The sequence below is a fragment of the Thunnus albacares genome, chromosome 18 (genome assembly GCF_914725855.1).
Source record: "Thunnus albacares chromosome 18, fThuAlb1.1, whole genome shotgun sequence".
Taxonomy (NCBI): domain Eukaryota; kingdom Metazoa; phylum Chordata; class Actinopteri; order Scombriformes; family Scombridae; genus Thunnus; species Thunnus albacares.
Genome location: NC_058123.1, coordinates 27,369,165 through 27,393,508, shown reverse-complemented (window position 1 = coordinate 27,393,508; position 24,344 = coordinate 27,369,165). Strand labels below are relative to the sequence as shown.

At 39.9% G+C, this 24,344-nt stretch overlaps 1 long non-coding RNA gene across 1 annotated transcript; it reads right to left on the bottom strand.

The window, feature by feature from the left end:
- Positions 1-416: 416 nt before the first annotated feature.
- Positions 417-13,508, bottom strand: LOC122968734. Its single transcript, XR_006398876.1, has 3 exons — positions 13,342-13,508; positions 5,477-5,481; positions 417-427 (listed from the first exon to the last, which is right to left on the bottom strand). It is a non-coding gene; the product is annotated as an uncharacterized LOC122968734 (long non-coding RNA).
- Positions 13,509-24,344: the final 10,836 nt, after the last annotated feature.

The window sequence follows — 24,344 nt, the reverse complement described above, 5'->3', positions numbered from 1 at the left end:
TCAAATCCGTCGTTTTCTCCTCTGCTGCGGTACGTTGCGTTGTATGAGTCTTATGATTATCTCGACTGGTGGTTGACCTTCTCCTGAGCTGATGTCGATCTTGTTGTTAAGGTTGATGTTGCCTTTTAGGGGTGTTATGTAGCTGATGATCCTCACTGAGAAGTCCTGATGTAACACTGAACGAGCTGGAGGTGAATTGACACCGGTTAGTCTGTTATCATCTGGACACAGGTCTCATTTTTTTCCTCAAACAAGTGAAAATAAATAAAATTAAAATATTGCACCTTACACATATAATTTACCTAAAATCTAAGTATAATGAAAAAATAAAATCGACTTGCATTAGTAGTAATTTCAACCCCAAATCACAATGTTTCTCTAACTTTACCAAAGTACTTATTTTAACTTATATTATATTTCCATAAACCTAACCAAACTTCAAGCATCATAAAACATATTATTACACTGATATATTTTTGCAACAAAGATTTATAACAGTTTTGGAAGGTGCACATCTTCATAGACCTACAACATATTTTGTAGTTTAATTTGGAGGACTTGGAATAATTGAAGACTGACGGATGTAAATTAGCATATTTTTGCTAATTACAGCATGTTTATATCTTGTATTGTAAACTGATGTTCATAATATTAATGTAGTCATGATGATGAAGGTGGCCTAACTTTAAGGGAGTAGTCATTTTAACCACCATGTTTCTCTAACCTTAATAAAGATCACTTTAACCCAAACCATTATCTTTCCCTAAACCTAACCAAGTGATTTTTATGCCTAAACCTAACCAGACCTTAACCACAGCGTTGTCACACCATAAAACCATCATGAAATATTGGTGTTGAATTAATGATTTTTGTAACAGTTTTGCAAACAGACACATGTTGTTCTGCTGATTACTGCTGATAGTGGCGCCAGATTAGAGAACGCTCCTACGTGTCACTCTGGAGTCACATGGTCTAATGATGCATTTGGTCATTTAGTTTGGAGGACTTGTTGAACAATCAATCAATCAAATGATTAATTAAACATTTAAATAATATGGAACACACTTCAAACATTAATGATACTTTTGGTCTGATTTGGTTCTTAACATGTTTGGTCTGTGCCTCATAGCTAGAATTAAGTGAAATCTTTTTTTCTTCTTCTTTTTGTCTGAAAACGTGCTCCATGCAAACACAAATGGCAAAGCCTGGCCCAGTCGACACAAACACGCAACCTCGGTGAACATCAAGCTAGTCAGATATAGTACAAATAAACATGGTGTCCGTGAAGCAATGTGTACTGCTGTACTTGCTGCACAGAAGAAAGAAAAAAGAAAAGACAGAAGATGTGATGTGTGACCTTTGAATCACCAATGAAGGAACAGCAGAGAATTCCTGCCTAAATCAAGTAGACAAACTTCAACCAGAGCTTCGCTGAACTGTCAGCACGATGAAATGAAAGAGATGAAAGAGGTGAAAGAGGTGATCTTTCTGTTGTTGTTTCATGCTGTAGCTGCAACGTTCAGACTGCAGAATTTTCAGGTGACAAGATGCATGAAATGGATTTTACGTACCTCGAGGTGTGTGCAGTTGTATATTTGCTTTTTTAGGGCCAAAAGCATATTGTTGCTGAGAGTTAAGCAATAACATTTCTGTTTGTTCTCTCTTAAAAATATCATTTTACATTATGCCACTATGCACAGAAAGGGGCTCACACTCCCAAATCAATTAGAAGAATAAGAGTTTCTTTTCATTTCATTTAAATTGTCCAATAGAAGCACAGGGGGAAATGCACAGACGTTTCAGCTCGATTTTCTTCAGTGTGTAATAGGGCTGTGCGATTAATCGAATTTTATTTACGATTTTGGCTTCCCACGATTATGAAAACAAGATAATCGAGATAAAATGATAGATAATGACAAATATAATGACAATGATAATGACAATGACATCCATAGATAATGATAGAGACAGATGTTTCTTAGCCGTGGCTTTTCAGGACCCCTTGTTGACTAATCAAGAAATAAACAGTCTGATCACTTCGCGACTCCAGCACATTAATTTATCAGTGTCTTTTGAGATGTCACATTAGAAACAGGTTGCCGGGTGTCGGCAAAAAAAAAAAAAAAGTGAAAGTAGTAGATCTCTCCATTACGAAAACACCATTCGCTGTCTGGTCATGTAAAAACAACCCATGCTGGAGTCGAACAGCATTTTATAAAAATGTTGTTTAATACGTACAAATTGCACTTTTATATGTTTTATGTTCATTTTTAAAGGAAGCAAAGTGGTTACTTGAGAATTAACGTTAAACCACGAAGACAGCGAGGATAAACGTGTCACAATAACGAAACCTGAATGCAGCCAAAATATGAGCGAACTGTGGTATTATTGTAGCTAAAATATTATGCTATATGGTGTAATATGTAGCTTCACAATACACTGCCAATACTGGCATCAGTCAGACCCACTTAACAGCGAAGGCAACACACCAGCCCTGCTCTTAAAAATATATACATTTTTATTTAATGTATTCATTGACAATATGGACAAAGTCAAGGTCAATATGCAATGCAAGTATCATGTTTTCTCATAGTAGCTACAGTGACCCATTACTGTGACTGAAGGAAGAACAACAATAATGATTTTTCATTATGCATTTTATTTGCACATTCTGCACAGATAGTCTCCCTCTGTGGAGGGATGGTGCACACACACACAGTGTGATACCATAAAGTGCAGGTGGTGCACTCAATCTGAAAGGAAAAAGAATTAAAAAAAGAACAGTATTTAACTCTCCTCTCGTTTCAGATCCATTTCCTGCCCTTGTGTGTTTCCCGCTCCTGTCTTCATCATCATCCCCTAATGTCATCCACCTGCGTCTCATTACCCACACTCCCCTTGTGTATTTAGTCTTTGTGATCCCTGCTCCCTGTGCCAGTTCATCTTAGTCTTCTTTGCAAGTGTTCCAGTATTATTATTCCAGTTATTGACCTCTAGTGTTTTTGACCCCAGATCTGTCTGTCTTAGCCCAGTCCTTTTTGCCTTTTTGCTTTTCTCTGACTGCCTGCCTGTGTACCAAACCTGCAAGTAAAGACTTTGTTTTTTGGAACTGTTTGGTTGAGTCGTGTGTTTGGGTCTAGCCCTGGTGTGCCAATGCCAATACACACACACACATATCATTTAAGCATACTTGGTAGAGTACTGCATACCTGTGTCATTCAGCAGGGACATTGCCATGTCCAGCTGCAACCTGGCCACACCTTCCTGGTCCACAGGGCACTGGACAGTCTCCCCCTGCAAGGCTTGCTTTGCAATCTAAAAAATTCGATAGGTATAATAATGAAGATTCATCCTAATAACAGATGTCTGCAGAGATAATCACATTGTTACCTTGCACACAGATGACGAAGTGTCCTGTTGTTTCGGGTGGCTAATTGTGGAGCACACCTACCTCCCAACCGCAGGAAGGTGCCTGCGGACCAGTGCTCTACACAGAGAGCACAGATTGATGTACAGTTTGCCAGTCTTAACTTCAGCTCATGTAAGATCCCTTCAAGATAAGTTGAATGATGTGAAAAGGACTTCACAAGGACAACCTCATGTTAGCCTAAGTAAACAGTAATCACAAGGAAGATGATCTAATGTGCTTTGTTGCTCCCTCAATATTATCCAAAGTGCATGAAAACAGAAGTCAGTCTAATGCACACATTACAGCCGATACTTCACTCACCTTGTTACGTCCTTGCAGTGGCTGAGTTGCTTTTCAGTGGCCCCGAAGGGGTCCACAAACAGGTACCTCATCTCCTTAAGATACATAATCTATGGAAATGCAATTAAAAATGATAGCCAACCCCTCATACACCAGATGGTCCCATTGTTGCATCTAAATCTGTTAACACTTAAGATTACGTACAATGAGTGTCCAGTGTCTGTTGTGACAAACCGCACCTGCTGCCACATCATATTTGGAAAGGTCCAACTTGAACAGATAAAATGAAATGACATAAATAAAATGCACACATTGAAATTCATGAGATAACTATATTCGAAGGGTAAAACATCCTACTCACCTTTTTAAAATCTTTCTTTGACCCTTGCCAGACTGCAGTCATGGTGTAGGCATCAATAATGGAAGCCTCCGTTCTCCTCCCCACAAGCGAGAGGTAGGCGTTCACAATCTATGAGTATAAGAATGACTTATGATCCGCTGTTGTTCAAACAATCTAGAAAGTGAAATATCACACCAATAATATTTCTTTAAAAAATAAAAAGAGAAAGTTTCACTCCCCAACTCCTATCCTGGGGCCAGGTCCAACAAGTTCTCGCTGTACACCTTGTATGCACCTTTTTCTCCCTGCCCATAAATCCCTGATAACTGCAAAAATATCAGTGTTATATATTTGTGAAATGCACGATTTAGGGTGTAATTGTGGAAGTTTACTCACAAATTTCTGTGGCACTTGGAGGTTCTGGGACATTGTGGCTTGTGGCTGGCCTGTCAGATGTCGGTCTGTGTATGTCTGTATGTGTCTGTTGTGGTGTAGTGTGTGTTGGGCCAGCCAGAGGAGAAGGATCTAACACTTTTTGTAAATTGGCAGGGATCCTCTCTTCTGGTTGGACATAAGTAGAAGATGGTCTATGTTCACTCTAAGTGAACACTTGCCCCTGTCTGACACCAGATCTGCACTTTTCCCCTCCAGTTTTGAAATTATGAAGGGTCCCAGCATGTCAGGGTCCATTTTTCCCCCTTTCCTCCGCTCCTGTCTTATATTTTTTCACAATACCATATCCCCCACTTTGAAGTGGTCCTCCTGGCCCTTCTCATCTTGTCGTTTGCAGACTTTGTCCTGGCTTTTCTTAATATTTTGTTTGACCTCCATGTATGTTGCCTGCTATCTCTTCAGCCCCTCAGGGATCTCCTCATTTTTACCCACATTTCTGACTCTGTCTTCCGTTACCTGCCACAAACCACAGATAGAATGTAGAGAATATAGGTGGAATAGCTGACTGTTCATTCAAATCTAAATTTCTAAAACAATAAAAACAATACATAAGAGAATCTTATGTCATACTCTGGAACCTCAGAGGGATACCTCGCCTCCCTCCCAAACATGAGGAAATACGGGCTGTATTTAGTAGTTAGCTGCTTTGGTACGCAGACCAAACATGGTGGACTGTAGGTAGAGGTACCACCGTTGGAGGTGGTCCATGACAACTTTGTTCAGGGACCTCAAAACAGAATTCAGGTACAGGCATGAATAGGAAGGAGAGAATTTGGGTTCCCTGGTACAATATGACAACCTATTTTCAGAAATTGTTACTGATTGCACGTTCAGATAAAGACAGAATCTCATAACAAGAGCTAGAATTCATTCACATGTGAATAACAAAATATACCCCTGTATTGTTCCGTTTAGTTTCTCCACAAGGCCATTGGTCTGTGGGTGATATGGGGAGCACAGGCTTCTTTTTATACCCAGCCTCTCACAAAGGCCATAGTTGACCTAGAAATGATTAATTGGACGAGAATGGAAGAAGTCAGCACAGCAACGGTTACATATTGGGGATTCATATTGACTCAATACTGTACCTTGTTGCAGAACTCAGTGCCCTGGTCTGTCAGCAGTCTTTTAGGTGCACCAAATTTGTAAAAGAAATCAAGAATACAACTGGTCACCTAATCTGCTATTTTGCTGTTAAGTGGGTAGGCCTCTGCCCATTTGGTGAAATAATCAACAATGACACATGTGTACTGGTTGCCATCATGTGTCTGTGTGAGTTTACCCACCAGATCCATTCCCACAAGTTCAAGGAATAGAAGAATAGAAGGAATAGAAGACAAAAAGTAAAAAAAAATGATATTATAGTAGGCTATCACTGTATCACTGTTGATGCCATTAATTCCTTTGCCTGTATGGGCTCATACTCTATCTTTTCTTTAATACTGGCTCTCTTTGCCTGGCACTGTGGACACTGAGCAATCTGAACAAACATTTCAAACTTATTACAAATGTGCAAATGAATCCCCCATATAGATGCTATAGATGATATATAGTGGTAGGCTGTTGAGCATACAGTATCAGCAGGTATTATCGGGACACTTTTTGGAATTTTCTGTAATGTCCTCTGTACAGCCGCTAAATTTGTATTCCACCTCAATATTTTAAAGATACCAACTCACCCACTTGCGAATGTCCTCCTTGATGCCAGGCCAATAATACCGCTGAATGATGACACTGTGGGTCTTTTCCACCCCACAATGTCCACCAACAGCACTGCAGTGGAATTCCTCAAAGTCCTCCGCACTTGCTACAACCTTTGCAAGGTGCTCAGTCTTATTTCTTTTGCGCCTGCACAAGTAGTACAGGTCCCTATCTGGTGTTTCAATGTCATGATATTAGATTATTGGGAGTTGTACCAAAGCAGTTGATCATTGTATTGTTAGGAGCACATGGCATGCATCCTCACCCTTTATCCTAAAGTTATCAGCTCTTCTCTTAATTACATATTGTTGTTTACTGGTTAATCCTGCTGGATACTGGTTATTGATTTTTACATCCAGTACCTCCTTAACAATATTCGGATCCATTTTACCCTACCTACTCCTACCTCCTTTCCCTTACCTTTTCACACACAAACAATTACAATGCACACAAATACACAAACAAAACGACAAATACGAACACAGACACAAAACAGCCTCTCTCAGTAACACACCTCACTTACTCAGCCACTTTGACTCACAAAGACACTTAATCACGCACTATCGGTCTCTATCTCTCGCTATATCTCGCTCACTAATATCCTGTCTAGTCGCTGCAAAAGCTCTATCGAAACACCTAACAAACAAAAACCCACAAAGTTGTGGCATGTTAATCAACTTTATATAGTTTCCACTCCCCCCTCGTCATTTCATTTTCTACACCTTTTGTATAATCACAAATGAATCTGGACGCATTACGCTTTTCCACAGCTGACTCCACTCTGTGTTGGAACTGGGTGTGAACATACTCTGTATGTGACAAGCTGTATGAAAGTATAAACAGTTCTCACATCGACTTGACATCAGATATATAGTGGTATTTGATACAAATATGACACTGACAACAAGAACATTTTGTTAATGATTTATTGATGTTTGCTGTTACTGCCTTTAACAATATTTAATATTGGCTATTTAATATTGGCTCTGTTGGACACTGAGCAATCTAAACACACAAACATCATTTCAAAATTATGAAGGATACATTAATGCAAATGAATTTCTATATTGAGAACTGAACTTATATAGACTATTGTAACAACGTAGTGATTTTTGTTTCTACACCTGTGGGTGAACATTATCCAATTTCTGTCACACTGGACACACTGGATGCGTGAACCTCAGCAGTGCGTGTGCGTCACTGCTGGCTTGTAGCGTCCACACAGGGAGCGTGTCTGCTGCGGCGCTTCTGCCACTGGCAGCCCTATCTTTCTAACATGTTCCCTGTCTGTTTCTGTTGAGAACCACACGCGTCATGCAGAGAAAATAGGCGAGACCTCGAATCTCTAGATGATGTGATGCAGCAGCCTCATGCAAGCTGTGTGGCCGCTCTAACCTGTTAACATGGGTGCTGAAAATGAAAAGCAAGAGGTTCCACGACGTACACACACTGCTCACACATCCAGTGTGTCTCAGGCGTTAGCCGGCTCTCTGTTTAGATCCAACCGGAGCACCGAGCCCTGGTTTGTTATTCAGGTTAAAATAGGAAGAAGCAGCAGGTCTGTCGGGCAGCTGAGTGAAGTGGAGCCTGCGGAGGAAACACCAGGACCGTCTGGATGTAATAGTCCGTGGAGGTGCTGCGGTGTTCGGCTGCACAGATAGGAAACCCCTCAGCTGACAGGATGTACCACTCTGTTTGAAAAGACTTCTTCTTCTTCTTCCTTTTGGTTAATAAAAAAAATATGTGCATATATCGGCATTGGCAATCAGCAAAAATGAGAGTCAAAAAGTAATGGTGTTAAATAACTGTGATCTCAATATTGACCAAAATAACCATGATTATGATTTTTGCCATAATCGAGCAGCCCTAGTGTGCAATAGTCCATTATGTCAGTATGGACATACTTTCCAGTTGATTTAAATTCCTTAACCCACACTATAATTCATTACACCACTTCAGTTGTGTTTTACATTATTAAACATTCAGTCCAAAGGCCAACACGAACATAACTATACAGTTCAACCATAGAGATTGATTATATTAAATTTGTTCCTTTCATACATTTATTCCATATTCATGTATAATTCTTTTTAATAATATTACCTCATATGATGTATTTAATAAATCAAACCAGTTTTTAAATGATGGTGCATTTGGACTCTGGATTCGACAGAACTTTGACACAAGAGACATACATAATACATTTGCCTGTATTTGATTCAATCCAGATACATTAGAGAAATCACACAGTAAACCCAACTTATAGGCCCCTTCAGAATACACCCTCTTCTATATAATTCAGTGTTTAGTCTTAAAGGTTTTATTGCAGAGCAGACCTACAAAGCATGAAGGAGAGTGCCTTCCAATTAAGTAAAATCTTAAATATATAAAATTGTGTATATATATTATATTATATATAATTTGCATATATGGACAGAGACATGAATATGATTGAGATTAAAGGGTACGAATTTGCAAATTGCATCCCTCAGGCACAAAGGGTTAATGCTACAGTTTTCAGTTTTAAACAATATAGTGTGCATCCAACTTTGTGGCAACAGTTTATGGTTGACCTTTTCCTGTTTCATAATGCCTCTGTGCACACAGCCAGCTCCATAAAGAAATGCTTTCCCAGTTTAGTGTGGAAGAACCTGGCCGACCTGCACGGAGCCCTGATCCACAGGCAGCACCAGGACATCATGCTTGAGGAGGCTACAAAATTCAGTGATTGAATAGCTTTGGGTGGAGGGGTGTTAATTAGTACAGTAATTCAGCAAGTTAAATAATACCTACTGTATACACTGTAAAATGTAACTTGTTGTTTCAACTTAAATATGGGGTTGCCTTAAAATTTTAGGTTAAGTCAATAAATTCAAATGGTTCTTCTCACACCACCAAAAGTTATCTTGACTAAACATAGCATGTTGTATGTCTTTGTTTTGTGGATTCATTAAGGCAGTTGTATGAAATTGTAAATCTAATTCAGATTAAATTTGGTTTTCATTTACATTTTTACCAATTTGGAGAGTCAGTTTTTCATTTGAAGTAAAGAACTTTAAGCTGTGGTAGTTGCTGCTACTCTGTAGAGTCAGTACAGAGATAACATGCAAAGCTGCTCTCAGTGACTTTGTTATTATATGAGTGTACGGTGGACTAACCTTCATCATGGTTTGCATTGTTTTTATTGTTATGAAAAGAAAGAACCATGACTTATTTTAACATGTATTAAAGACACACAGCAAGTTTCCATCACAAAGAAGAGTCTCTGGAGAGTCAGTTAACATGCTGATCATGTTTCTTTAGGAACTTAATTTAATGAGTAGAGTGAACTCCTAACAGTGCATTTATTCGACTCATCACATCAGTGCAAGGCTATCAGAAAACAGCATCAATGAAAAAGGGCAGCACCTGCATACTTACACCAAGCCACAAAAGTTTAATGATGACATTTTGATCCTACTTGGATATTTGTCAGGTTAGAATGTTTAAAAAAAATGGAAAACACACTCATATTTATACATGATGCACACTAATGGGCTGACAAGCTCTATGATGGCAGGTATGGTAAATCATCCAACCCACCCAGGGTGATAAACATCCCAAAACAGGTAACAATTCAACAAAGTACATCGAAAAAAGCAGTAATATAAAAGCCATACTTCAAAATATCAAATATACATTTTATATATAAATATTATATCAGATTCATCATCCCATATATCAGAATCAACATCATCTACATTCAAAAACACTGTTTATTGTATTAAGTAAGAAAAAAGAGAGAAGAAACCTCAAATTTTTGAATAAAAATTGTGTCTTAACAATTCAAATAATAAGGAAAATGACTCTCCTGTTGAATTTATAAGATTTAACATTTTTTATATGTGTGTCTAGGTCTAGAAATATACAAAAAATATATATATAGAGAGAGAGCCACCATTTTTATTTTTTATTTTAGAGAAAATGTTTGATCTCATAATCTTGATTCAGACCTCTAGGTGTGATAGTCTGGAGAGCGAAAATATAGAAACTATCTCATTAGACTGAGACAGGATTTACCTCATCGATGCTAACGTATATGAGATGACAATGTATGTGAGAGGTCAGTGGGTGATTTGCCTCTCTGAATTGCACTGCCACCAGATTATGCTGGTCCTGGGTTGGGATGCAGCTCCTGTGCTCTGCTATCCTGGTTTTTAGTGTTTTTCCTACATATGCTAAACCACATTTGATAAGGCAGATCACATTTCTTGAGGAACATGATATACTGCCTCTTACTCACATTTTTTTTTCCTGTTATCGGGTGGGTGTATATGGTACACTTATATGTAAAATTGCGCCGGATGCATGAACCACACCGGTAATTCCCTGGAGGAGGATCAAGGACAGTTGTGTTTTTAAGCTGTGATGAGATCAGATTTCACCAGCATTTGTCTCAAGTTATGGGGACATTTGTACACTACTACACTACTGGGTGAATCTTCTAATTCATCTTTAAGTAGTGGATCAGAGCTCAAAATGTGCTGGTGTTTTTGAATAGTTTTTTCAAAATCTTTACCCAGGGATGAATATTTTAAATAGCACCTAGGAGCATTATTTGGTGGAGGTTTTCCTTTTTTGATGAGGCACTCTTCCTGTGTTACAGTGCTGAAACTGTCTTGGGCAGCATTTAACCAAATTTCATTATACCATCTTTTCTTGAATCTATATTCTAATTCATCAGCTTGTCTGTATTGTCTATTTGTTAAGTGAAGGTTCTCCTGATACGACTGAACTGGCTGACAGGAAGGCTTTTTTTCAGCTGAAAAGATGCCAAAAGAAGTAGTTATAAAGGAGGTCATAACACACAGGATTAATGAGCTCCTGTAATCTGTCAGGCAGAATATCGAGCTATAACGGAACCGACTGATGTGTGTTTGTGGTTATTTGAAGCAGCCTGCATCTGCGGATGATTTAATGAAGGTAAACACGGTGAACGGCCGTGCATAAGGCACTGCACTCTGACATCTGACATCTCTAATCAGAGGCTGCAGATTTATCAACATATCTGTTCTGCTGGCCTCAGATGCTGCAGGGATTTCATGAACTGAAGGATAAGCTGTGGACAACAGATACAGCAAGAATCACCCTCATTCATTTATTGATGAATACAGACTGATTTACAGACTTTGCTGCTTTAATCACATTAAACGTTATATCTGCTGATTGAAAGACATTTATTGCTTGGTGTTTACATTTTAAGCATTATTCCATTGCTGCTGCACATTTGCTGCAAGTGTTACGTTGTCACTTGATTGGCAGCAGAGTGATGAGACATCTATTCTCAGTGCAACCTGTTTTCCACCAAAATACCCACAACTGGCTTTGCACTGTTTCATTCGATTGACCCTCCCACCTGCGTACCCCTGCGCTGAACACCAAAATACTACACAGATGGACAAAGCAAATTTCAAAGTCAAGTACTGTGACTACCAAACTGTTGAACACTGCTTGAGCTGGTCGCACTGCCATGAAAACAGAGCCCAGTTAGTCTATGTTTAGTAGTAAGTACACTGCTGTTGGTAGACAGGACAGGTAGACATGCCTCATGACATGGTTACAGACGAGTTCACTTTTTATTAAAAGTAAATTCATTCAATTTCTTTCAACTACAGATATAAGCCAATCCGTCGAGGGGATACACTTGTGATGATGAGTGCAGTTGAACCAGCAGAGAGAGATGGGCGCTTTAATCACCTCTTACTAACAGCATACTGATTAATAAAAAGAGTCTCATCACGTAGTGACATTTTTTACCTCTCTCTCACCAAGATAATCTGTCTTAGCTATTGCATACAAATAATCATCAGCCAACCTATGTCTGACCCCAACTCCATCCAACTCTTTTAGGATGAACTGGACTGTGAGCCAGATTTTATCACTCAACATCAGTATCGGACCTCACTAATGCTCTGGTGACTGAACGGGAGCAAATCCCTGCGGGCAGGTTCCAACACCTGATAGAAATCCTGAAACCAGAAGAATGGGGGCTGTTACAGCAGTAGATCAATGGCCATGGTTTTGGAATGACATGATCAACAATTATATATGGTGGTAATGTTTTGGTGTCCAAATACTTTTGGCCATATAGTAAACAGCCTTTTAATTTGTTCATAATTATTAGTTAACTGTGTATTATTGGACAGCAATATCACTTCTCTCTTTCTGCCTTCCTACATAAGTCTCATTTATTTTCTCCACTTCTTCTCTTCTCTCTCTCTCTCTCTCTCTCTTTCTGTGTGTGTGTGTGTGTGTGAGGCTGCTTCCCAGTCTCCCCACGTGTGTCTCGTCCGCAGAAGCCGGCTGTTCGATGAGAACATTCAGCTAAATGTCTGATCGATAGGCGCTGGCAGTGCTCTCTGCCGCTGCCGCCAGAATACTGAGGAGGAGGAGGAGGAGGAGGGGGCGGGGCCTGTGAACACACAATGTATGTATGAGAAGCTATGTGTTTGTTTCTGTTTAGTTTGTTCTGTTGGTGGCGACCATATTGTAGAATATCAGTCTGATATTTGATCTCGGTCGGTGTCACAGATGACTCAAGGACTGTAACTTTTCATTTTTATTGTCTGATTTGAATGTTTTATTTTGTGTTTCAGACGGTAGAGTGATAATAGAGGTGTCAGTCATCATTCCTGGATTGTGTTTTATTCATATTCAGCTCTCTGTGTGCATCTTTTCATATGTTGTAATAAAACAGGAAGTCCTCGTCTCTTCTGCACAAACTGTTCTGCTCTTATTGACAGTGAGGAACCACCTGCGGAGCTTCAGCTGACTTTGTTCCTCTTCTTTCCCCTCTGGAATCAAAAGTTTTTGTTTTCTCCCTGGTTCTTTTCTCAGCAGATGAAAAATCACTTTCATCATTTAAACCAACAGAAAAAGTGAAAATAAAACTGGAAACCTGCTGCTGCAATAGAAGAAACAAACGCAAATATGTTTTCACCTTCAGCGTGCTGCATGTGGATGGTTCTTCAGCTGAAGTCATGTTTGTGTGTTTATGACCATGTCAAGAAAATACAATAAAACTTTCTTTTTTTGCCAGACTTACTGAACTTTTTCTTGGATAAAGGTTGAATATGATCTATATAATCAATCAGACTACCTGCCTCCTCCTGATAAGGAAGTCACCTTATATTGACGTCATCTGAAAAGCGTCACTTCCCCAGGTCATAATTATTAACAGCCACTAGGTGGCATAAACATAACTATAAGTTGTTTTTGCCGGCCTGAATTTTAGACCTATACTGTCTTTTTTTCTTGTGAGGACGGGCTGGTTTTGATTGGCTTGTAGAGGCATTGTGGTGTGTGATGCGTGCCAGAACTCCTGCACTTTTTGTTTTTTGTGTAAAATCCCACACGTCACCAGCATCTTGGTGCGCGTAAACTCTCCGAAAAAAAACTGCAAAAAACTGTATCACATTAGCTCCAAGGATCAACATGTCAGCTATTCTGCCTTAAAGTGGACATATTCAGCTTTTTGTGATTTTCTGTTATTTTTATACTGTTATGATATCAGATATCTACGTTAAAGATGGTCAAAATTCCAAAACTTGAGTTGAATGTATGTAAAATGCTCCCTGCAAGTCAAAAGGCGTCAGCCTGCTCTGATCATTTTGTTGTTGCAAAGTTACCTCTACTTCCTCCTCATGATGGTGTCAGATCATTTGCACATGCCCACAAACACACCCAGAACTACGTCTTCTGTCTTCATGGTGTGTTATGCAGGCCTGGTGCTTACCACAACTGTACATGATCGTTCGGCTCTGCAAACCCGTATACTGGACTCGACTCAGATGCTCATGATACCAGCTCTTGTAAAAAGTCGCTGACACTTCCTGTATAAACCAACTTGCTATCTGATGACAAAGAATGACAAAGAATATGAAGATACCGACTGGGTGCTCGCCAGATTAGTTCCTGAACTTAAGTGTTAGACACTACACTAGGCTGCCTGTTGCAGTTTGGTTAATTGTTAGATTTGTTGTTAGTGGGAATCATAGTTTTGTGTAATGATTTCAGCATTTAAATTGTCTCCATTCATTTATTTCTTCTACTGTCATGATACAACATGCAAAATTTTATTTTCAGTAAAAATAATAGTATCAACACCATTAACAGTAAATAAAGTAAAAGACTTTATGATGCATCCTTGAAACATATTTGCGTCTGCTAATTGGTTGTATACACAGCTATAGATACCATCAAGGTCCCCGAGGTCTGCACCTCAGTAACTTTTACCACAGGTTTCCTGTTTTTTGGTTGTCTTGGTTACTGACAGCGATGTTTGTAGTCTAAGTGGCATCATCATTTAAGTGCTCCTGTGGATATCAAATGTTGGGACAGCTGTGTAAAATAGCGCTGTGCTAGTGTCATAATAAGTCTATCTCTCACTAAAGATGTACACCTGTCTGGGACACCATGAGTGGCAAAATGGATGTTGAGATATTAAGCTAATGTCGTTTATTAAACATGATAAACAGTGTTTGTGTAGGCCTGCGGGATTTCACATAAATTAGTAGTCTGCAGCAGAGTGAAGTGTTAGCTAAGGTTATTTCAAGGATTAATGCTCGCTATAAAAATTGATCGCAAAACTTTTTTAGTTTGTTTAGCTGAGATATGAGTCTGTGAGTGTTTTGTTTCCATAGCAACCAGCACGCCAGAGTCAAGTAACTGAGCCTCAGAATTCAGTTTTAAAGGGCCTTGAAAACACGATGTGACCCCTCATTATGCTGCATCACACATTAAATAACCAATTATAATGCTAACCTGCTTATATTATTAGTGTGAAATTATGACTGGTTCCAGGCTTTTTAAATTTGTTATCCAATTCAACACATTTATTACAATTTATCGAACTATTTTGTTTTTATTTTTTTGTTTTAAGCATCTGAAGAGCAGCCAGAAAAATCACCTCCTCCGTCCAAATAAAATGCGAGAGTGATGGAAGAGGAGGTCCAGAGACAGAGGATGATGACACACAGAGCATTGAATCAGACAGATTAAATGTACCTTTCAGAACAGATGGAAGCTGCTCTGGGCTGCAGGAAATTACAACAAATTCTCCCCATCACAACCCCCAGGGCCTATAGCGGGGGTCACTTAAAGAAGTGTTCTGGCTATGGCCCTGGTTGTATGTGAATGTAATTTTCATGAGAGGTTGCTGAGAGGCTCAAAGGTTCTGGTTCCCTCTGAGAGACATCCAGGATCATGATAGTATGATGGTGCTGAATCAGAGCTTCAGCCTCATTACCACATGAAATTAATTTAAATAGCAGCCATGAGGGGATCCAACAACAGAGTTTTATTATTTGGGGTCTTTGTTCAGTAGACTGTACAGAACTCTCTGTTCTTTCTTTCCCTCTCTTCATACCTGTACCTCTCACATTCCTGCTGTCCTTTTCTCTCTATCCCCTCCTTCCATCCCTGGATGAGCTACATTGATTAAAGCTTCAATCCTCTCCTCTCTCTCTGTTTGCCATCTCTCTGCTGCTCTTTGTTTTGCAGATACAATCCGACTTCCAGCCGACAGACACAAACAGCAGCTTGTTCAGTCCATTTAGCTGCTGTTTGGACTGCGGCTACATTACAACCTTATCAGGGGAGTCGCTGGCACACCACCACTGCTAATAAACTGATAACACCTCCGAGTATTGATTCTGGCCTCAAACTGGCCAACACTGATAATTAGTACCAGGAACTGGTTTCAGCCTTTAGAAGGGTTTTCAAGGTTTGAACACATTAACTATAAACCCTGTATAATTCACGTTCCTGCCGATCATTTCCCATCTCGGTTTTTAGATCGATTTCCTTTCTTTTAAGCAGCCATTGCTTTCAGTTAATTTCTATGAAAATCAACCTGCAGATTTAAAAGTTGCTGCCAACAGATACATATCACAGTATTCTTTTGTTAAGTTTATTTATCATAATGTGACTGAACAGCTGAGAGCAGAGACCATTTTGAAAAGCCTCCATTGATGAGTTCAAGGATGCTCAACCATCTGAGATTTAAACGTCAGATGCAGAACAGAAGCCCTTGTAGTGCAAGAAATGAAAATTTTCTGGCACCAACCATGTGATGAGTACCTTTGTTGTATGCCAAGCGGGGCTGTAAAATGAAGCCAATGTGGAAGTGCCAAAAACTGCAGTTCCTTGAATGGCCACTTGAGGCTGGCTCCAAAAGCGAGTCATTCTCCATAGACCCCCAGGTTAAAATGCCCAACTTTACAACAGAAATAAACATGTTTTCAGCCTGGAACAAAAAACGGTTTAGGTCTCTATAGCTAATTTCCCCTCTCATGACAACTGTACAGGGGGTGAATTTTATTAAGCTGTAAAGTTATGCATAATGAAGGACATGGCTGCTTTGAGTGACAGGTCCGCCAGCTGCTTGGTGGCTTGTTTCAGCCATTCGGCCCGCCTCTTTGCCCATTTTTGATTGGCTGGGAGTTAGGCAGCGTCACGCACTGCCAAGATGGCGACGGCTGGAGCGGCTCACTTTGAGCTTCAAAACCGCTCTTCAGAAACCAATGGGTGACGTCACGGTAACTACGTCCATATTTTTTTTACAGTCTATGGTATTTCCCCATGGGGGGGCCCCAGGGCAAAAGTTTGTTGTTGGGCACCTGTTGACCCCCAATATACATGGTAGTACTCTAGAATTGATTAGTTGAGAAAACTGGCAACAATTTTGATGACTGATTAATCATTTTAGTCATTTTTTGAAGCAGAAATGCCAAAAATTAACTGGCACCAGCTTCTCAGATGTGAATATTTGTTAGTTTTCTGGGTTTTTCATGATAGCAAACTCAAAATATTTGGGTTTTCAACTGTTGGTCAGATTAAACAAGACGTTTGAATGTGTTCCTTCGGACTAGAGAGAATGATGATTGGTATTGTTATGAAACTTTCAACAAATTTTCAATTAATCACATTACATAGACCCAAATGATATGGAGTAAACCTGGGCTTTTCAGGCCACTGGGTGTCTAGGGCCCCTGGGCTGTTGCCCACTTTGCCCAGTTTGTAATCCATCCTTGTCATTCGTTCTCGCTCCCCTCATTTGTTGCAGTGTCTCTACTGTCTACTATCTGATAGATGAAGCAAAAGTGAATAAAACAGTAAAAAAGAAAAAAAAGATTTTTCATTTTAAAGAAGCGTTGAATGTTTAGGAAAACAATTATATATTGTAATTATACAAATTATACCATTGCCAGACAGAAATCTGGATTCAGATTGACTGGCAGGTGTCCATTAATCCTCTAGTAACTAGATTGGGGTGGTGGGGGGGATCCATGGTATGGATGGTGCTTTTTGTAGCCGTCTTAACAGCAGAAGGATTCAGAATGAGACTGCTTAAAAGAAAGCAAAGGCCTTAGGGTAAGTCTCAGAATGCCACAGACCTTCGCTGTCAGTAATTACTCTAATGTACACTCTGAATTATAATTTGGATGAGTAGACAGCAAATGTTGAATATGATAGTGCCTTCAGAAACAGCAGCTCATGATGTTTTACAGAAACCTTGCTTAAGTTGGAAACCCTACACGACCATCAGGTCCAACAGGGCCATGCAGTTCTGAATCCTTGAGCAAGTGTGCACCCCTGACTTCCAACTCTGTCTGTGTTTTTTAGACTTTTTTATATATTGATGAGATGTGGCCAAGTAACCCCCATTCTCATCTGTGCTCCTGGATCAATTAGATGCTAAAGCAGCGAACAAGATAAAAGGAAAATTACAATAAGGCACTTGCTCGCTCTGCAGATCAGTCGATGCAGATGTTTATTCTTTTGATCTGGCGAGTTGTCTTCTTACTTTGTAGCAGTATGTGGACTGCCTCACTCCATCAACATGCATCCTGGATAAGTGTGATGGCCTGGTGAGGAAATCAAGTCATTATGTTATATAACTGCTCCACAGGTATTGAGTGGTATGGAAATCTGAATGTCAGGAAAATTGTAAAATTGTAGTGAATAGTATAGCTGTAGTGAAATTATATGGAAGGCCATATGCAACCACATGCAAAGTGCAAAGCTCTCCAGATTATAAGTGATTTTTCAATCACAGCTAGAGCTTTTACCCTCAGGGAGATGCTACAGACAAGTAAGAGCCAGAAAAAATATGAGCAGTAAGTTCTTCTTGCCAAATGCAATTAGGATTCTGAATCCATAGCCTACTGAGAATTTTACAAACATCCAGCCCTTCTCCCATTTAATACCCATTTTTACTGTATTTACTGTATGTTTATGTTGTTTATTGACACTGAGTCTCTGCTGTTTGTCCTTATTGTCCTGTATGGTTTTTTGCACTATGTGTTGAAGCCAAAGACAGTTTTTCGCAGTGTAGACAAGAGTAACTGGATTATTTGTATAACCAACTACAAACAGCTTTTTAGGAAGAACCACATAGTTTAGGAGTTTAGTTTCAAATGTGTTTGAATGAATCTGGATCTCCATTTTTTTCTTGTCATGCAACACCTTCCTGCCATGCGTTTGAATTCTCAGATGAAGTGTCATCGAATGCATCGTCTGGGAGGGTTCTCTGCTCTCCTCAGCATCACCACATGATGTTTGAAACAGCAAGAAAAAACACATTTAACTCCTTGTTAAAGTAATTAACATCTGATGGTAATTTAGTAATTAGTAGCTGTCCTGATGACTAAACCTACTCATTCTGTTTTTTATGTTCTATCCAACACGTTAGCTGATAACCATACTGAAAACGTTCTGCTCTAAAGTTAAAACTTCCTGAATTACATCAAGATTAACAAAGTAAGAGGAGCTCAGAGCATGAGCCACAGAGTTTTTACTTTACTCCTGCCTCTGTATAGATAATATAAAAAGTTAATTAAAATAATGTCTTGTGTGCTAACACTGATTTTATGCAGCACGTGCTGAATGAGGATGAAGCTGATCCAATTAATTATCTGCCATTAAAGAACTCATTAGGCTCAGAGCTCTTTGTGTTTGACAGACTTGTGGTGATGAGTTTGTGTAAAATGAAGAGAATTAGCAGCATGGACGCCACTTTACAGTGTGGACAGACAGATAATATACAGACAGTGAAATACACATCCTGAGTTTTACAAACCTGGAGCCACCAATATCAGTACCAGATCTGACCTGGGACCTGCATGAATCACTGTACAGTGCCTAAAGTTTTGGAAGTTTTCATGTTTTATTGTTTTACAACGTTGAATCACAGTAGATTGACTTGATCGACAAAAAATGACCCGTTAATGTTAAAGTGAAAGCAAATCTTCTCTACAAAGTGATCTAAATTAATTACAAATCTAAAATACGAAATACATGTTTGCACAAGTATTCGCCCCCTCCATGTTAGTATTTAGTAGATGCAGCCAATTACAGCCTTCTTTGCAAATGGGCTCATGTTTAGTGAAGTTGGATGGGCATGGTGAGTAAACTGCCTTTTTCAAGTCCAGCCAGTCTTGAGTGGACTGAGATCTGGACTCTGATTGGCCACTCCAGGACATTAAGACTCTTTTCATGAGTTGCTTGCCGTGTTTTTTTGTCTTCATGGTGGAGGTTTAATTTGCCATGATACTGACTCACCTTCTCAACTACCTTGACTACCATTTATTTAGACATTAGACCGCCGTGTTGAATTGCCACCAATTTTATGTAAATTGAAAAGTGAATCTCCTGTCTCTTTAAGACCCTCCTCCTGATGAGCCCACTCTGTTCGGATTGGCCAGCTTCAGGAAACCGCACCTTGGTAGACCTCACTGACTCCGGAGGCAAATCAACAAACTATAGTAGTAGGATTTCACTTCTTTTTCTTGTTTTTTACTCAAAATGTTAACTTCTCAAATAGATCCATGCATGTTTGAGCAAAAATCCAAACTGCAATATGTGAGTGGACAACGCAAACAACACATGGCACAACATTAGCAAAAAATGTTTATGGAACGGATGGCTGTTTGTGGGCATGTGTGAACACTCTGACATCACCACGAGGAGGAAGTAGGGGTACTATTTGCAAATGAAGTGTTCAGAGCAGTCTGAAGCCCTGACTTTTGACTTTCAGGGAGCATTTTTATATACGGTACCAGTCAGAAGTTTGGACACACCTTCCCATTCCACTGAATGAGAAAGTGTTTCCAAACTGGTACCATACCTTCACCTCATATTTTGGAATTATGTTTAACCTAGAAATCCGACATTATAACAGTATATAAATGACAGAAAATCACAAAAAAGTCTGATATGTCCCCTTTAAAGAACAGAAGTGAACTCATTTTTGAGACTAAAACTTGTCTCTTGCTGCTCTGATATCAACACCTCAGACCAAGATTCAACCTTTTCAATCCCTAAGAGTCGATAAGTTTTATGTCAGTAAAAGAACTTGACCTTTAAATAACTAAATTCTTGTGTGTGTGTGTGTGTGTGTGTGTGTGTGAGAGAGAGAGAGAGAGAGAGAGAGAGGATTAAACATGTAAACATCTCTAATTACAGTTTCCTGTTCAAACTAAACTCTATATTTAGCTGTTTAATGAGTTTATTTGTGTGTGTTTGTCTCATTTTCTTCTCTGTTTTCCAGTCTAAATAATTGAGATCGTTATTATTGAGTGATGTGCTGTGACTGACTGACTACTTTCAAATGTTAGATGTGTTTTTTTGCTGTATTATGGGGACCAAATAGATTCACAGTCCTGTAAAAAAAAAACAGGCCGTGACCTTTGTTGGCCTTTTTTTCCAACCTCGTTAGCCAAACACTAACGAGACACAAGGACTGACACTTCTCTTTTTAATTAGAGGACTCTACAAACAAATTGTTAACTGAACTGAGTTTGTTCTTTTTTCCCATTAAATAAACTAAAGTTAAAGTTAAGTTAAAGTGTCATTATTATTGTATTGAATAATATATAGTCCAACTGAATTTAATTTACAATAAAACTCATTATTTATTCTTGTGTGTCTTCTACTCAACCTGTGTGAAATTTGTTTTTGATTTTCATTATAATATTTGAGGTGTTTAAAAGTTTATCAGAGATTATATACTCCGATAAGTGTCAAGCATTGCTAATGAGTATCCATGTCAGCAGCCCCTGTTCTTATGGGTGGAGAGACAGTCTTGTACTTAGGTTGCCTGTGTAACGAAGGTTACGATATCGTAACCCTTGTTCTGTTAGCACAGGTGGAGCCCTCCACTGGATTCTATTGGGTACTACTGTCTTCCAATCACTTGCACGTATTCGCCCACTGAACTTTGCATAAATGTAGCCAGCCGATCAAGATGTGTCTACCACAATACATGTGGAGCCCACAGTGTATAAGGCAGCGTCACGACTGTCCAGCATCCCACACTATCAGCTAAGGTTAGTCGCTGCAGCCCACATATTTCGCAGCGGTCTACTGTCAAGCAACAAACCCTCTGCACACCTTATTGCCCAGGTTATCAAGGAGCATGCGAAAAATGCAGGTGTATCATGCCCAGAGTGGGGTCAGGTAAAACACAGCTGACACACACACCCACCCCTTTCACCAGTCTCAGGTAGTAGCACAGACTGAAAAGGAGCCAGACGTGTCCAAGAGATAGAACTGTATGAATGGACGTGGCGTAGACCACAACGCTGCACAGACAACAGTGGGAGGGTCTCTTCCTGCCTGCTTATAGGCTTGGGAGATGCACTTGCAAAGCCGCTTAGCAAGGAGTTTCTTTTACATGCAAGGGTGAACATAACATGCCAAAGGGTGAACTGGGCAAAGCAGATGCAATTTCACATGTTGCCCTGTACCAGTGTCAGAGTCCTTTCCATCCACTCCATCAACATGCATTTGCGTCACCACACCTAAAATTGTGTCAAGGGGCGAGTGACCACCTGTGTAGTGGCAGTCAGGAATCTGTGATATCCTTTTTCTGCCATCTCTGCTGCCCTCACGGCCCCTCATGTTCGGGGGGCATGCTGCAGTCCTTCCATCGGAGCGGCCTGAGAAGTGGAGGTGGCATGAGCTGTAGGTGCTCTGTTCCGCTGCCGCTCTCTCCTTCTTTCTGTCATGCTGTTGCATCTCGCTTCATCCCCTCTCTGAGGGTGGGTGAGTGGCAGATGACATGTAAGCTGTGACTTCTCCCCCTCCAGTCGTTTAAGGCGCTGAGTAACCGATGAAATGGATCTGAAGCTTCCCTCAGTGGTGACAGGGGCTCCCAGGAGCTCACCCCTGCTCAACCCTGGTCCCTCTTGGGAATGGCAGTAAGTCCCAGTCACATGTGACAAGAGCCTACTGTGGCCAGGGACATCACTCCACCTGCTGTGGTTGTGACACCCTGAATTAGATTATTCATTTGGCCAGCAGTGGGGCTCCATGGGACATTGACATACTGGACACCAATGAGATGTCATCTTCATCATCTGGGAACGAAGCAGTTGTCCCAGCTGGGAGTGACTGGGAGTGGCGGCAGTGTGTTGTCAGCGGAAGCAGGGGAATTGGTGTCTCGCTTTCCTTGCAGTGCAGCATCACATCAAAATGCCAAATGTGATCCCACCGCTGCTGCCGTCTAATCACAGGGCAGCTCTCAGCTCTCTTACTAGGACCAGCTATACTCAGCAAGGCTAGTTTTTTTATGAGCTAATGTTGCTATTCTCAAATATTCAATAAAGAAACCAAATCTCACTTGAGGTGTAGTTTGACCAATTGTCAACATTTCACAGTGTTTCTTCCAACATGGCAACATGTAACCATGGGTAATGACTCCTGAAACATCCCGTGCAAGGCAAAGATACAGAGCATACTCAAACATACAACAAATGTAGCGGATCTGCATTCATTTTCCAAAGGTTACAAATCTTTAAAGACATATCAAATGCCAACACAGGCACATACCTTTGACTCTGAATTGCCTGTTTTATTGAAATCTGCACTGGAGTAGTTTGTTTATACTTAATAAGTATGATATTTAGACCCAAAATGAATGGAGGTGAATGAGGAGAATGACACCTGGGAGGAATGTTGGTGTTGACAAGGCACAGCAGTGGTCACTAGCTTATTTGTTGATGCACTTAGATAGAGGTAAGACTGCTGAAACTTGACAAGCTCTACTACAGTGAAATATATCTTGAAGGATCACTGACACTCTGTCCTTGGTCAAATTATGTTTTAATAATTCTATTGTTAGCCTGATCTTTTGTTATATGGATTTTGCTCAACATTCAGACTGATATTTGACTCTGATTAGAATCCCAATGCAGGTTTCTCACATTGCTGGTGGAAGTAAAGGAGAAAGTTAGTGCAGTCCAGGGGGTTATGGACTCATACGACACTTGCTGGACATTCTGAAGGTCCAAAATGAAGATGAACTAGAGGCCTTTGAACAGTACCTTGAGGCAGACAGGGAATATAGGAGAAAGTTGGTAGGAACTGCCAAAGTGGAAACCTACAGTACTGTGTGATATCTATATTTTTGGAAAACTTGTTTTTCAGTGTATTAATCTTTATTTGTATTAAGTCTAATGTTACAAAGTGTTTTTCAAGCAAATAAAGTAAGGCTAAACAATAAATCGTATTTTCATCGTCATTGCAATATGAACATGTACGATAAACACATCGCAAAAGACTGCCTGAAATGCGTTAAATAAGAAAAATCATTTTATTTACACATGCCATGCAGGTGGAAGAGTGCTCCAATGTATTATTAACATTATGTCTCCAGCAGCTCCGGGGTGACCCGTCACTGCTCAAGGTGCTCAGCAGGTGCAGGGTTTTTGAGGTGAAACAGAGCACTGAGTTATTTTCTTCATCTCAGAGTTGGTTTAAGTTGTTTAATGCTGTATTGTGTGTTGGTCAGCCAGTCTTGTTTGTTACTGCTGGAGTTCACTGCTCCACTCCACTAATTTTAGTCTCTGAGTGACGGCATAGAAAGTTCACAGTATACGTCATGTTCATCTTGCAAAGGTTATTATTTGGTTAGTCATTAAATCAATAATCCTTTTTGAAGATGAACTCTAGCATGTGCAAGCTGTATTCTGTCCGGATGCTGCACTTCTCTCGCAGTTGAGGTCCGCCTTTTTCATTCCATGAATCATGTTACTAGCTAACATTTAGAAATTTGATTTCTGACCTTTGTGAAATGACACCTGCCCTTAGGGGTAGATT